At 32.9% G+C, this 12,350-nt stretch overlaps 1 protein-coding gene across 1 annotated transcript in view; it reads left to right on the top strand.

Moving 5' to 3' along the window:
* Positions 1 to 12,350, top strand: part of LOC129801140 (nephrin-like) — a 140,130-nt gene that overhangs the window by 14,825 nt on the left and 112,955 nt on the right. The window lies entirely within an intron of this gene.

Here is a 12,350-nt window from a genome sequence, read left to right as displayed (position 1 = left end):
AGTGTAAAATTAACATTAAAAAATGTTGATATATTTTTACACCCAAAAAGTGTTAAAGTTATGACGAAAAAAAGTTAATGACAGCCTCTTTTTTCTCAGTGTGTATTACATGTGTAAAAGAAAAAACACACGAAGAAAAATTATTCCTCTTATTCTTACTAGGGTGAAGAAAGAATTTGAACACTCAATAGTACTGATAAAATTTTTCAGGTTGTTAATAGAACTTCACATTTCTGTGTGCAAGGGATTTTTTTTCAAAAAAGTAAAATACATAATAAGATATGTAGCATGCATTTTCCGATGTGTATTTGAAAGCATATAAAAAGTGCTCCATGTACCAGTTTTAATCGATCATCTGTCAATGCCGTGGGTCAGCTAGTTTGGGTTTCGGGAATTTGCAAAGTGGTTTTAGAACATGAAAAAACTAGCTATTTGAAAACAAGTCGAATCCATTTATACTATAATGGTTGCAGATAAAATGAAAAACTGTTTTTATTTCTTTGCCAAAATTTGCTTGATAATTTCTCTAATGTGTCTTACTGTTTATTTCGTTTCCTTATTGTTAATGTTACATTTTGCTGCTGTTTAAAATTGATTCTGTCTTTGGGTCACCCAGTGACTCACTGGGGTTTAAAGGATTAAAAAAAAGCCAAGAATATAGAATTTATAACAGAAATTCAACATTTTGTTTAAGATTTAAATTTAAATTTAAAACTTAAATTTTAGTCATGTGTATATTACAAATATGCTCACTTGTTAAAAATCTCAGTCATTCAGCCTCGGTTCAACTTTCATTCCCCTAATTAAAATGTTCAGGACATTCATTGGAAATTACCCAGAAAGATTACACGCGCAGGGAGGGAAAAAGTTGAAAGTGTTCAATGACACTTTAGTAAATTTCATTTCGAGTGCATCGCAGAAACAGGAATTACCCATTCTTTGAACGCAGTCAAGAAAATGCCACTTAAATATGTGTTAATTTTATATGCGGCGATGTAAAATCCATGACAACATTGAAAGATTTATTTATGCGAAAAGAATGTGGGAGAACTTCCTCGTGAAATTGTCCCACTCTTCCAAAAAAAACACCGCATTTTGCCATATGTGTGGTTTCCAAGTCTCTACTGCGAGCATTGAAACTAAAAGCTCGTATCAAGTTCAGTTCTTGGAAAGCTTTTTACTCCCTGTTTCTTCCTTAGTGTGAATATGGTGCTGTCCCGGACAGAAATTATTCCCCACAACCCTGGATGGAATTGAGTAAATGGGTAAAGAAGAAAAGTAAATAAATAAGCTAGCTAGGAGAAAAACATGAATTTTCGACTCAACTGATGCTTTCACGATTATATAGGTCTAGGAAATCAGAAGGGTGTACAAAAAATCTGGGGAAAAGTTAGTTATAAAACTATATCAGCTTATTGTAGGAGAAATTCTTAACGTGAGCCATGCAAATACAATTTAAGACCGATCCAGACCATAGAACCTGTCCTGACCTATTTAACTTAAGGAATGGGTAAATTTTCTCTTTAATAAATAATAGCTCTCCTAGGCCGACATCTCGTTCATATACGAAAATAGCATTTAATCATTCCTAATAACAGTTTTTCAAAGGTAAAGGTTAAAATGGTTCTAGAGAACGTGTTTCTTAATCGAATGATATCATATTTGGTCTTATTAAAAAGTGTTTTAGAGCAGAGGTGTGCAAGAACCGATTGAAACCGAACAAACGTCAAATGAAACTTGTACGTCAATGTTCAAAACGCTACCTGAACAAACTTATTTTGACGTTTATTCGGTTTCAATGGTTCTTGCACACCTCTGTTTTAGAGTTTCTGATAAGTCTGAACCCATTCCAATCGATAGATAATAAACCGGTTATAAACCGATAAGTAATTTATGTCCAAAAATCAGTTCTATTACTCCTAAACTATTTTAGAAGATATTCTGTGTGCTTCATGAATCAATGATTTCAGAACCAGTATTTTTTGAAAAATATGAAAAGACTTTTGAGGTGTTATACTTAAGTTACGAGTTCGAGCAATTAGCAAAGCATAGGATGGCATGGGATGCTTTCGTTTCAGTGAAAACCTTTCCCCCCTTAAAGGGTGAAATAATGCCAAACTGATTTTGGGGTATATTACAAAGATACGTACAAAGCTGGATATAAAATCCTGGACAAAGGCTTCGAATAAAATCAACAATGAGAATTTAAGTTTGCCTAAATTTATAAAAATTGGTCAATAATGATATGAATCAGTCGTTTCGGGTGATTGCTACACTGAGGGAAATCCGAAAAAGTTAAAATAACATTCCGGAAAGTTTATTTTACCCTGCAGTATTGATCCGAAATCGGTGTAAATATTATGCTTTTTAGGTGTATTATGGGTTAAAATTACCCTTTTCATGTTAATTTTACACTTAAAAAGGTGTAGAATTAACATTAAAAAATGTTGATATATTTAAGTTTAAGTTTTAGTTAATCGCATCCCCATTTTTATCTCAGTGTATATTATAATGTTTTGTTTATATTTAACATATTGTTTCTTAACAAAATTATATTTTATTGGCTTGATCAGAGCTTTTTTTTAACTTACCATAAAACAAATTAACTATTCGTTTTATTTTTGTTTTATTTTATTTATACATTATGTGAATTTATTTATAAATCTCGTTTTATAAAATTTGTTTATTAATAACTATATTCTAAGTTAAGATACTGTGAGATTCAATATCTACACTGAGAAAAAAAAAACAGGGGTGCGATTAACTTTTTTCCTAATAACTTTAACACTTTTTAGGTGTAAAAATATATCAACATTTTTTAATGTTAATTTTGCACCTTTTTAAGGGTAAAATTAACATGAAAAAGGGTTAATTTAACCCTTAATACACCTAAAAAGGGTAATATTTACACCGATTTCGGATCAATAATGCAGGGTACAATTAACATTTCTGGAATGTTATTTTAACTTTTTCGGATTTCTCTCAGTGTAAATAAAGCCAAGTGTTTTATTAGAACGCTCTATTTAATTTTATCTCTCAACTGAATAATATTATATTTAAGATTGAGATTAGATTTATAGATTTAATTGTTTATATTGTTGACAAATTCAAAACATTCTATTAGATAGTGACATAAAAATAAGAAAATGATAGGTATTGCTGGCAATTTAGTCATCCAATACAGTCACAATGCGAGACAATAAAAGTCCTTATCGTGATTCTCAGTTTATTGCTTAAGTCTTTGGAATGTGTGTTAACTTCATATAGCCGATAAATGCTTTCATTTCTCACTCTTGGTCTCTTCCAGATATTTTTGGGGTCATTGTAGAACCGAAATGATGGCACCTTGATGGACAATTCGTGTCACGTTTCATGACATTCTTTCCTCCTGTTTACTTCTCTAAGTTCTTGGTGAAAATGGATGCGCACTAACTTGAGATTATTTTCAAACCTTAATCAAATGGCTAGAGTGTTGCTATACCAAGACGTTCCTCCAGTGTTGTTTGCTGTTGTATCTCGAATTCTTAGAACAGACACTCCGACACCTGCCACTCTCTGTATAGCACAGCATCATTTTCCTCAATAAAATGAGACCTTGCTGATTTTAACCACGCAACACGGTAATAAATTTCCTCAACGAGAAATCTTGTTGGATATTTTTTGAAAATAGTTCAAACGGACATTTCGTCCATATATGATAGAAAATCGCATTTAAATTTCAAGTCTCGAAATTTTCAACTTAACTGCATTAGTCCTTATAGCCTAGGCGACCTAAGCCGAGAGACAACTTAACGTAATTATAATTAAAATAATGATTAGGTTACATATCCATCAGTTTCTGACTAATCTGTCTCTCGACTTAAGCCGAGAAAGGGCTTAGTTAGTAGAAAACTGATGGGAATTTAGTAAAATTATTAAATAATATTAATCTTAATTATTATTTTTACTAAATAATTTTTCTGTTTGTCTGTTTGAGTGCTACATAAGTACTACAGTTTAAATAGACAATTTGCAATATTTCACATATTTGACTCGAAATTTCTGCAATACATGCCCCATGTCCATATCCAAGTCAAATTTACATGCATTCCGAGGTAGTTCACGTTAAGAATTCCATATACAATACGCTATTCTGGGTTTATCACTAGCTTTCTAGAATGCATATTGAGTAATTGACTCTCCAGTGGCCAACAATTTTGGATAATTTAGGTTAATAAACATACCATATTCCTCTCGTGGTTGCTCAGACCTCAGATACTTGAATTCAGCAGGATTCTTGGCCTAATTTTCTTGTTAATCGAAATCCGAAAATTCATTGAGGAAACATTCATCAAGATTGATTGAGTGGAATATGTTGAAATGTTGAGGGAAACATTAACCCTCATGAGATAATTATATTGATGAAATCTACTTATATCTCTTCTGCTGTAAATAGGCGATGTCTTTTTGTTCCATATGTACCCATGAATTTTACATATGTAACTATTTGTGATTCACCAGGCGGATACTTTGTTGAGAAAAATGTAACTAGTGATAACGAGATTTCTCTCTTTTACCCGTTGTTTATGCGCAGAGTGAAAAAGAGTGTTGTCTGAGAGAATGAAAAGAAAATGACAGAAGATGAGGAAATCCCCATTCGATCTTGTGGGGGTAATCCATACCATGTCCATCTACCAAATTTTGCTAGTAATATAAGGGTATCATCAAAGATGGGGTTTATCATCTGGGAATTACGATACCAAGGGTATTTAGAATTCTTATAATGGATTAATTTAACTCGTTGGAGATTACAAGGAACCACCTCATTTTCAAGACTCTTTGAGGAGACAGGGAAGATTCACATATGGGGGTTCCAAGTCTCTATCTCTAACCGTTTGGCTTCTACAGCTGGCAACATCCAGACAAATAGACGTGTCAGGCGAACAAACAGCGTGACATCAAAAAATCGATTTTTACAGATTTTTATTAACGAAATTTAATGACTTATATCATCTGAAAATTTATTGAATTTTCCTTCTATGTGCAATAAAAAGAACTGTATTAATTATTTACAAAAAAAATGCTTTAAAAATTGTCACATTCTGGGAATTAATATCTTAATATTTGTGAAAAGATTCAATTTAATGTACAACATAAAACATCTCGAATTTGATCATAATAAACTTTTCTTTGCAGTGGATTTTTAATCTTTTAGGATGATAGATCATCTGTAGAATAAAGTAAACAAATATTTTTGATTGTATAAAGGAAAACATAATTTTAATTGACCAAAATAAAATAATTTTGGATCCTGAATCACTCGACCTTAAAGGCTAAATTAATTTCTATATATTTAGACTGGTCTTGCATAGGGGAGAGTGGGCCAGTTTAACGACGGGGCAGTTTCAATTTTTGCATATTCTTCTTAATCCTTTAAAATGGATGGGATAAAACCTTTATGTTATTTGAAGAGATAACTGAGACCCATGTTCATAAAAATAATAATTAATTTCGTGACGCTTCTCGTTTGAATTCTGTAATTGATTTTATAAAACTGCATCAAAACGAAACATTTTATAATGTTTTATTTTCAACAATTTCTGAACTATTGCACTTATCTATCAAAGTAATATAATTATATTAAATTACCAGTGGTTTTATGAAGGCATTTAGCGTTGAATGAATTCTAAGACGGTTCTGACAATTTTAATTTGAGTTCCGAAAGTGTGTAAGGGTCAGTTTCATGCTAGCACACGGAGAAGTTTCCAGTGTCTAACAATTTACTTTTTTTAATCAAAATTAACTTGAAATGATCATTGAAAACGTTTTTTAGCTTTTTTTGTCCATAAAGTTCGAAATTATGGGAAGTAGAATTTCCTAAAAGTTCAAAAAAATTTTTTTAAAAATCCTTCAGTGTTTTTTAAGAGCTTAAAAATGATGAATTTTATTGTTATAATATCTTTTCAGGATGTTTTCAGCAAGATATTTTAATTTTTTTTGTATTATAAAAATTCAAGACTTTAAAATACAATTATAAAACTGTTATACTAAAAAGGATATGTTCTAAGGCGATATAATGTTCCAACAATGTACGAAATTAGCTTAGCACTACCAAAGACATTTCTTTCGTATAAAAATTTAAAGAAAATTACTCAATTAATGAGAAATAGGCTTGCAAATTTTTGGCGATATTTTATTTTTTCTTTATGATTAATTAGTGTTAAAATTCTGTTATAGAGTTCTTGTTCGATGATATTTTTATGTTTTAGAGTCTTAGAAGACTTCAAAATAGAAATTTTAATCAATTCTATCGCAAGTTTCAAATTATTGTTATTATTTTTATTAACCCTAAACCCAACTGTAATTCAAAGAATATATACAAAGTTTTATTAATGTTTATCATCTTTTTGCAAAACGGTCTCAAAATCCATTTTGCAATTTAGGGATGAAACTGCCTTCCTCCCCTATTATGGAGGTTTTACCATATAATAATTGCTTGTTAACATATTTTTAAAACCTCTGACCGTTTATTAATCGTATCATAATCGGTTCATTAAAAAAGTCTTGGAGTTACTGACAAGTCTGAAACCATTTCAATCGGTTATGAACCAATTGTCAACCACATTTGAACCGATAAGTAATCTTTATCTGAAATTCAGTTGAATGAATTTTGAGTGATTTCTAAATCAGATCAGTTGTGAACCAGTAAACGGTAATTGATGCAGAAACACATTGAAGTACACCCTCGAAGCCACGAGTTTGATCATTTCGCAAGGAATAGGACACTTTACCATGTCTTTTCGATTATAAGATATTTATGGACGAAATATCTATACGAACAGTTTCCGAAATAAATCAAAAAGCACGATCAAGAAAAACGTAATAAGTCCAGATAATAAAGGAAGAGAAAAATGTGTATAAAGATAAAGGCCGTTTGATAGGGGGTTGGGAATACACCGAAGATCGGAAGTCCCTATGTCTCACCGTTTGGAAATTATTCTTTTAGTACAGATGCATACTATTCCTCCAAAATGTTGCTATAGAATGATTACTTAAGGATCTAAAATTGAAAAATCAAAATCTCTCTACAAAGTTCAAGTTAATTAAGAAAAACATTTAGGGGAAAGTGCTCTCCCTTCGAACGTTCATGCCTTCGATTAATGTCAATTTATTTTGTTTTTCGTAAGAGATCTACACTAAATTATCACTGTATTATCAACAATTGATGATAAGCCAACTAATATTTAATATAAATATGTAAGTCTCTTAGGAAAACTAAAAGAAAATTCACATTATTCGAAGGCATGAACGTTCGAATAGAGAGTACTTTCCCCTAAAGGGAAAATAATACTGACTACTCCAAAATATTTCTTTTTGTTGAAATAATAAGAGGTAAGAAAAATGTCTGATAATTTTTTACAATTTCTAAAGGGATACATTTAACATTTCTCTATGACAAGCCTCCAAAATCTGATGAGAGATGAAAACAGTTTCAAGGTTTTTTTTCTGGACTCTTCTTCTGGGTATTCTCTTTCGCCTCTTGTACCCATTGTTTGTCCGACAATCAATGGTGGTTGATGGTGTTGTGTGTCTCCGTGCGGGTGGGATTATTGATTGTGTTTGACCACGATAATGTCTGCCATCACTGATAATACCATACCACCTCGAAATATTTCTCTTGTTCCGGGAATTGAAATTTTGGGGAGTGAAAGTGATAAAATTACATAAATCACTGAAATATTTTCTCCCAGACCTCCCCAAAAACACCCAACGTCACACATTTTAAATCGCAAATTGTGCACTCAGGTAACATCAGGTTCCCAGATCGGGGTCGTATTTCATAATTGGGCACCATGTTCTCGAGATGGTGAGCAGGGGAAGAGAGTGGAGTTTGTTGAATGCTGGGGCCGAATCAGTGGGTGGTTCAGGATGAGACATCAAATAATTGTGATGTTTATCCAACTGTATTCTCTCTACCCGGAATTATCTGGTACACGGATGCTTCGGTAAAACTGTTACACTCATCCATTGTGCTTTTTTTCCATATCACCCATACCCCCAGGTGAATCCTTCTTCCGGTACATGTCGCTCGTTTGCGTTAACCCTCGATAATGCTAAATGACGCGTGAATTTAGCAAAATTGAAGAATTATGATCCAAAAAGGTGAACATGAGCTGAATGAAGTATTATTGTGGGTTTTTGTACTAATATTATGGTAAAAATATCTTTTAAGGACTTTTCAAAAACATTTAAATTAAAAATTGAAATCCGATTTTAATAATTCCTCAATTACTATAGGAATATTTTCCTATAAACATATCGCGCTTCTGTGCTTTTAGTGGCACATTTAGCACATCCCGGTGTTTTCGAGAAAGAAGCCTTCTAACACTAAATAATATTGATTTTTTATATTTTAATGAAGCATATTAGGTGAGATTCTTAACAACCTCACCTACTATAATGCTAACAAAATCTCATGTCCTCCGATTGGCCCCAAACTTTGCCAGAATGTGTTTTGACATTTCCTGATCACGAATATATGGATGGCTAAAAACCGTTCCCGTCCGTCCGTCCGTCCGTCCGTCCGGCCGCTCTTTGGAGCTTAACAGCTCCTAAACTAAAAGAGATATCGACTTGCGGTTTTCGACAAAGGTTATATATCGGGTGAAAATTGCAACTTGGTGCATTGACCCCCCACCCCCCACCCCTCCTTCCGCCATTTTGAATACCCCCCTTTTTTTGTTTTCTTAATGGCTCCGCCCCTATGGCATCGATCGGGCTCAAATTTTAGAATGTTATAGCTGGGCCTTAGGGATTTCCATCAATACCAAACTTAAGGTCCCCCGACCCCCCTGACCCGAGCTATAAGGGTCCAAAAAAAATTCTTAAAATGGCCATAACTCCGGTTCTAATTGTCAGAATTTAAAAAGTGAGGGCTTTTTGGAAAGCTCTCGTGAAATTCCACTTCCCCATCTAACATCGCAAGTTCGTAAAACCACCGCTAGGGGCGCTGTTATTAAAAAGAAAATTTTTGAATCTTAAAAGTTAAATAACTCAAAAATTCCTTATGCAATCGGGCTGAAATTTTAGTATGTTGTAGCCGTTGATTATACCTATCAAACAAAAAAAACCTTAAGTCGATCTAAAACCCCTGACCCGAGCTATAAGGGGTCAAATTTCGAACATTGACCGGCCTCTATCTCCGGTTCTAATTAACATAGCGACCTAAATTTTACCTTTTTGGTTTCGTATCGATGAGCACTTTCAGATGGAAGTTCAAAAAGTCACCACAGGTGGCGCTGCGATAGCGTCAAAATTCATCGAAATTCAAAGTCACTTTTCTCAAAAACGGCATTGTGCAAGTTAATGAAATTTTAGTATGTTGTAGTCCAGTCTAGGACGTTTCCAAAATGGTGCGTAAGTGCGCTGTGGTTTCAATAGAACCGGAGATATGAGGGGTCAAAGTTCACAAAATTCAAAAAATCATATCTCCGGTTCTATGTGACCGATTTTTATGAATGAGGGCTTAAACGAAAGATCTCACCAAATGCTACAACTTTCTAGAATATTTGAACTTCGTGGGACCAACACCAGGGCCGCCACAGTCGAAAAACCAATTTCAATATCACATAACCTCAATTATCTCGACTGTCGCTGAACCGATTTAGATGATTACTTCAACATAATTGTAGAGGACATTTGTCTCTACATTTCGTCCATACATCATTTTCCGCTCAGACTACGCTATCACTCCGATTTTGCCGTTTAAGTGTGAAAAAATTAATTTTTCCCATAATAACGCTTTGAAATCACTCAGATGCCAATTTGACTGCCTCTACTCCACCAAGACACTTAAAATAGGGTTTTAAATGAAAAGTCCCACAAAATACAACAATTCTTTGATATAGTTGAAGTTCAACAAATGACTACTTGGGACACTCTGGATGAAAAAACGACTTAAGAAACAAAAAACCTCGCTTATCTTAGCTTCTGAGTAATCAATGAGATCATGTTCTATGGGAAAATTATAAAGAACATTCTGGTCTACATTTCACCCATATATCACTTTTCTGTCAGTTCATCCAAATCCTTGATATTTTGGTTTGAATACAAAATTTGTATAATTTCACGAATTTGATTCAAGATAACTGAATGGCGTCTCCCAACTTCAGCTCTAAATCGAATTTGACCGAAATACCGAAATTCGAAATGACAGAACAACCAGCGCTAAAGCGGCGAATATACGTGAACTTCCGGTAGATTTTTGAATAGGTTCATATGAAGTGTCACATATGAAGTGGCTTTGTCTCTCCAAAAGATTGTTACTGAATAGAACCATTATTAAGATTAATCCAATCCAAGATCATTTTTCAATAAATTATTATAAAATTGATAGCAGCATATTCTATACGTAAAAATGTCATTCATTAAGGGATCTTTTTGAGGAAAGCTTGAAAATATCACTTATTACAACAAATAAAGGTTTCAAAAATCTAAAATCATGGAAAATCTTCAGTATACGGAAGACTGGGGTAAAATTTGTCAAAACGAAAATTTTAATATTCACTATTTTCTAAAATAAAAGAGACTGAGGCTTGAAATATATATTATAGATAACCTTCATGAACCTTCATAAACTTATAAAGTTTCAAGGGATTCGAGGAAGAATTATGTAAAATAAAAAATAATGAAATTTTGAGCCTTATTTTTGGAATATTTGGCTTACAGAAAATATCAATATACAGATTAGCTCAATTTAAGCACATTTCTCGTTAAGATAGAGAAAAATTATCTTCGACAAAGTTGTAGAGGAATAAATTTCATATAAAAATATGTCTATTTGATATTTTTAACGTTTGCGAGAATAAAACGTCACAAATTATCCGAAGACTGACAAAATATGCCCCAGCAATTTTGAAAATCTCCACAAAATCGACTTACTATATGGAATCCGGCCAATAACTTGATGCAATAGAGAAAACACGGAATTTCGACCTGGTTCTTCTCCTCCTTTATTCTCTAGCCAACGTTTCAGAGCTGAATGGCTCCTTCCTCAGGTCTACAATATACATATAAACATAGATTTAAAAATAACTCATTTACAAAATCATAAAATTCCTACATGAAAATTGGTGGGAAAAGGGTGTCATGGAATTCTTTCACTATCACTTTTACATATATGGACGATGTGCACATGAAGGTGGTCAGACTGGGAATGGGAAGCCACAGATCTCTACATCTCCTCACAGCTGTGTTAAGTCTCCTCATCTCCTCTACTTGTCTCCCATCTTATTTTAACTCGTTGCAACAGGGCTGCGTAAGTGGAAGCCATTCAGCTCCGAAACGTTGGCTATAGAATAAAGGAGGAGAAGAACCAGGTCGAAATTCCGTGTTTTCTCTATTGCAAAATCGACTTTTAGAAAATTATTCAAAAATCACATTTCTTTCGAGATATAGGAAAATAGTCTTCTGCAATGTTGTAGAGCAGGAAATTTCCTATAAGAATATGCTCATTATAAAACGTATAAGTTTTCTCAGAGCTCGTGAAAGAATTAAATATGCGTTTTGATAAATTTTGCCCCAGTCTCCCCTACAAACTTTTCGAGACAGAACTGGATTCAGAAAGCACACAAAGTTCTCAATCTAATTTTGTAATAATTGAAAAGTCGAATAAAATCCTTAAAATGCCACTCAAATTGCGGAAGTGCGATATCGAACTTATGCTACGACAGAAGGAATTTCGATTCCAAAAGCCAAAGTAATAGAAATGCAAAGGTCATGGAGACTAGTCTCTGGGGATCCTCTTCTAAGGCACAGTATCATTTTACCTATGTAGTGAAAACACATATGGGTTGATTCTTCCTTGGAATATGTTACGACGAATAAAATCCAATTGCAGCTGGATTTGACTTCCAGAAGTCATTTCTATAAGAAGAATTGTTCTCATAAAATAAATAAAAGCAATAACATTTCTTGATTGAATGAAGATTTAAATGCTTTTAATTTTTAGCCAATCACAAACACAAAAAGGCCATTTGTTTGAAATGTTTGGTGGAATTAAGTATTTAGTCGCATATCTGGATTATGCAATTCAATATTTTTTCATTATATTTTTAAATTATATATCTCACAGACTTTTCACCCTAACAATTCAGAATTATTTCTCACTTAAGAATTTACTTTCAATTAATGGTATAATAGTAGTTCTGTATTTTAGGCAAATATTATTTATTTTAATAAATTTTAATAGCACTGATATAAGCACTGATATAAACATCAAAAGATAACATATTTTTAACTAGCAAAACATTTTTTTTTGAGTTATGTTCAACGCACAATAACTTTTGTTTGTAAACATGTTTTTGATATTT

This window comes from Phlebotomus papatasi, chromosome 2 (genome assembly GCF_024763615.1).
Source record: "Phlebotomus papatasi isolate M1 chromosome 2, Ppap_2.1, whole genome shotgun sequence".
Classification (NCBI taxonomy): Eukaryota; Metazoa; Arthropoda; class Insecta; order Diptera; family Psychodidae; genus Phlebotomus; species Phlebotomus papatasi.
Note: the sequence above shows the minus strand (reverse complement) of the source record. Positions and strands in the feature narration are given on the sequence as shown.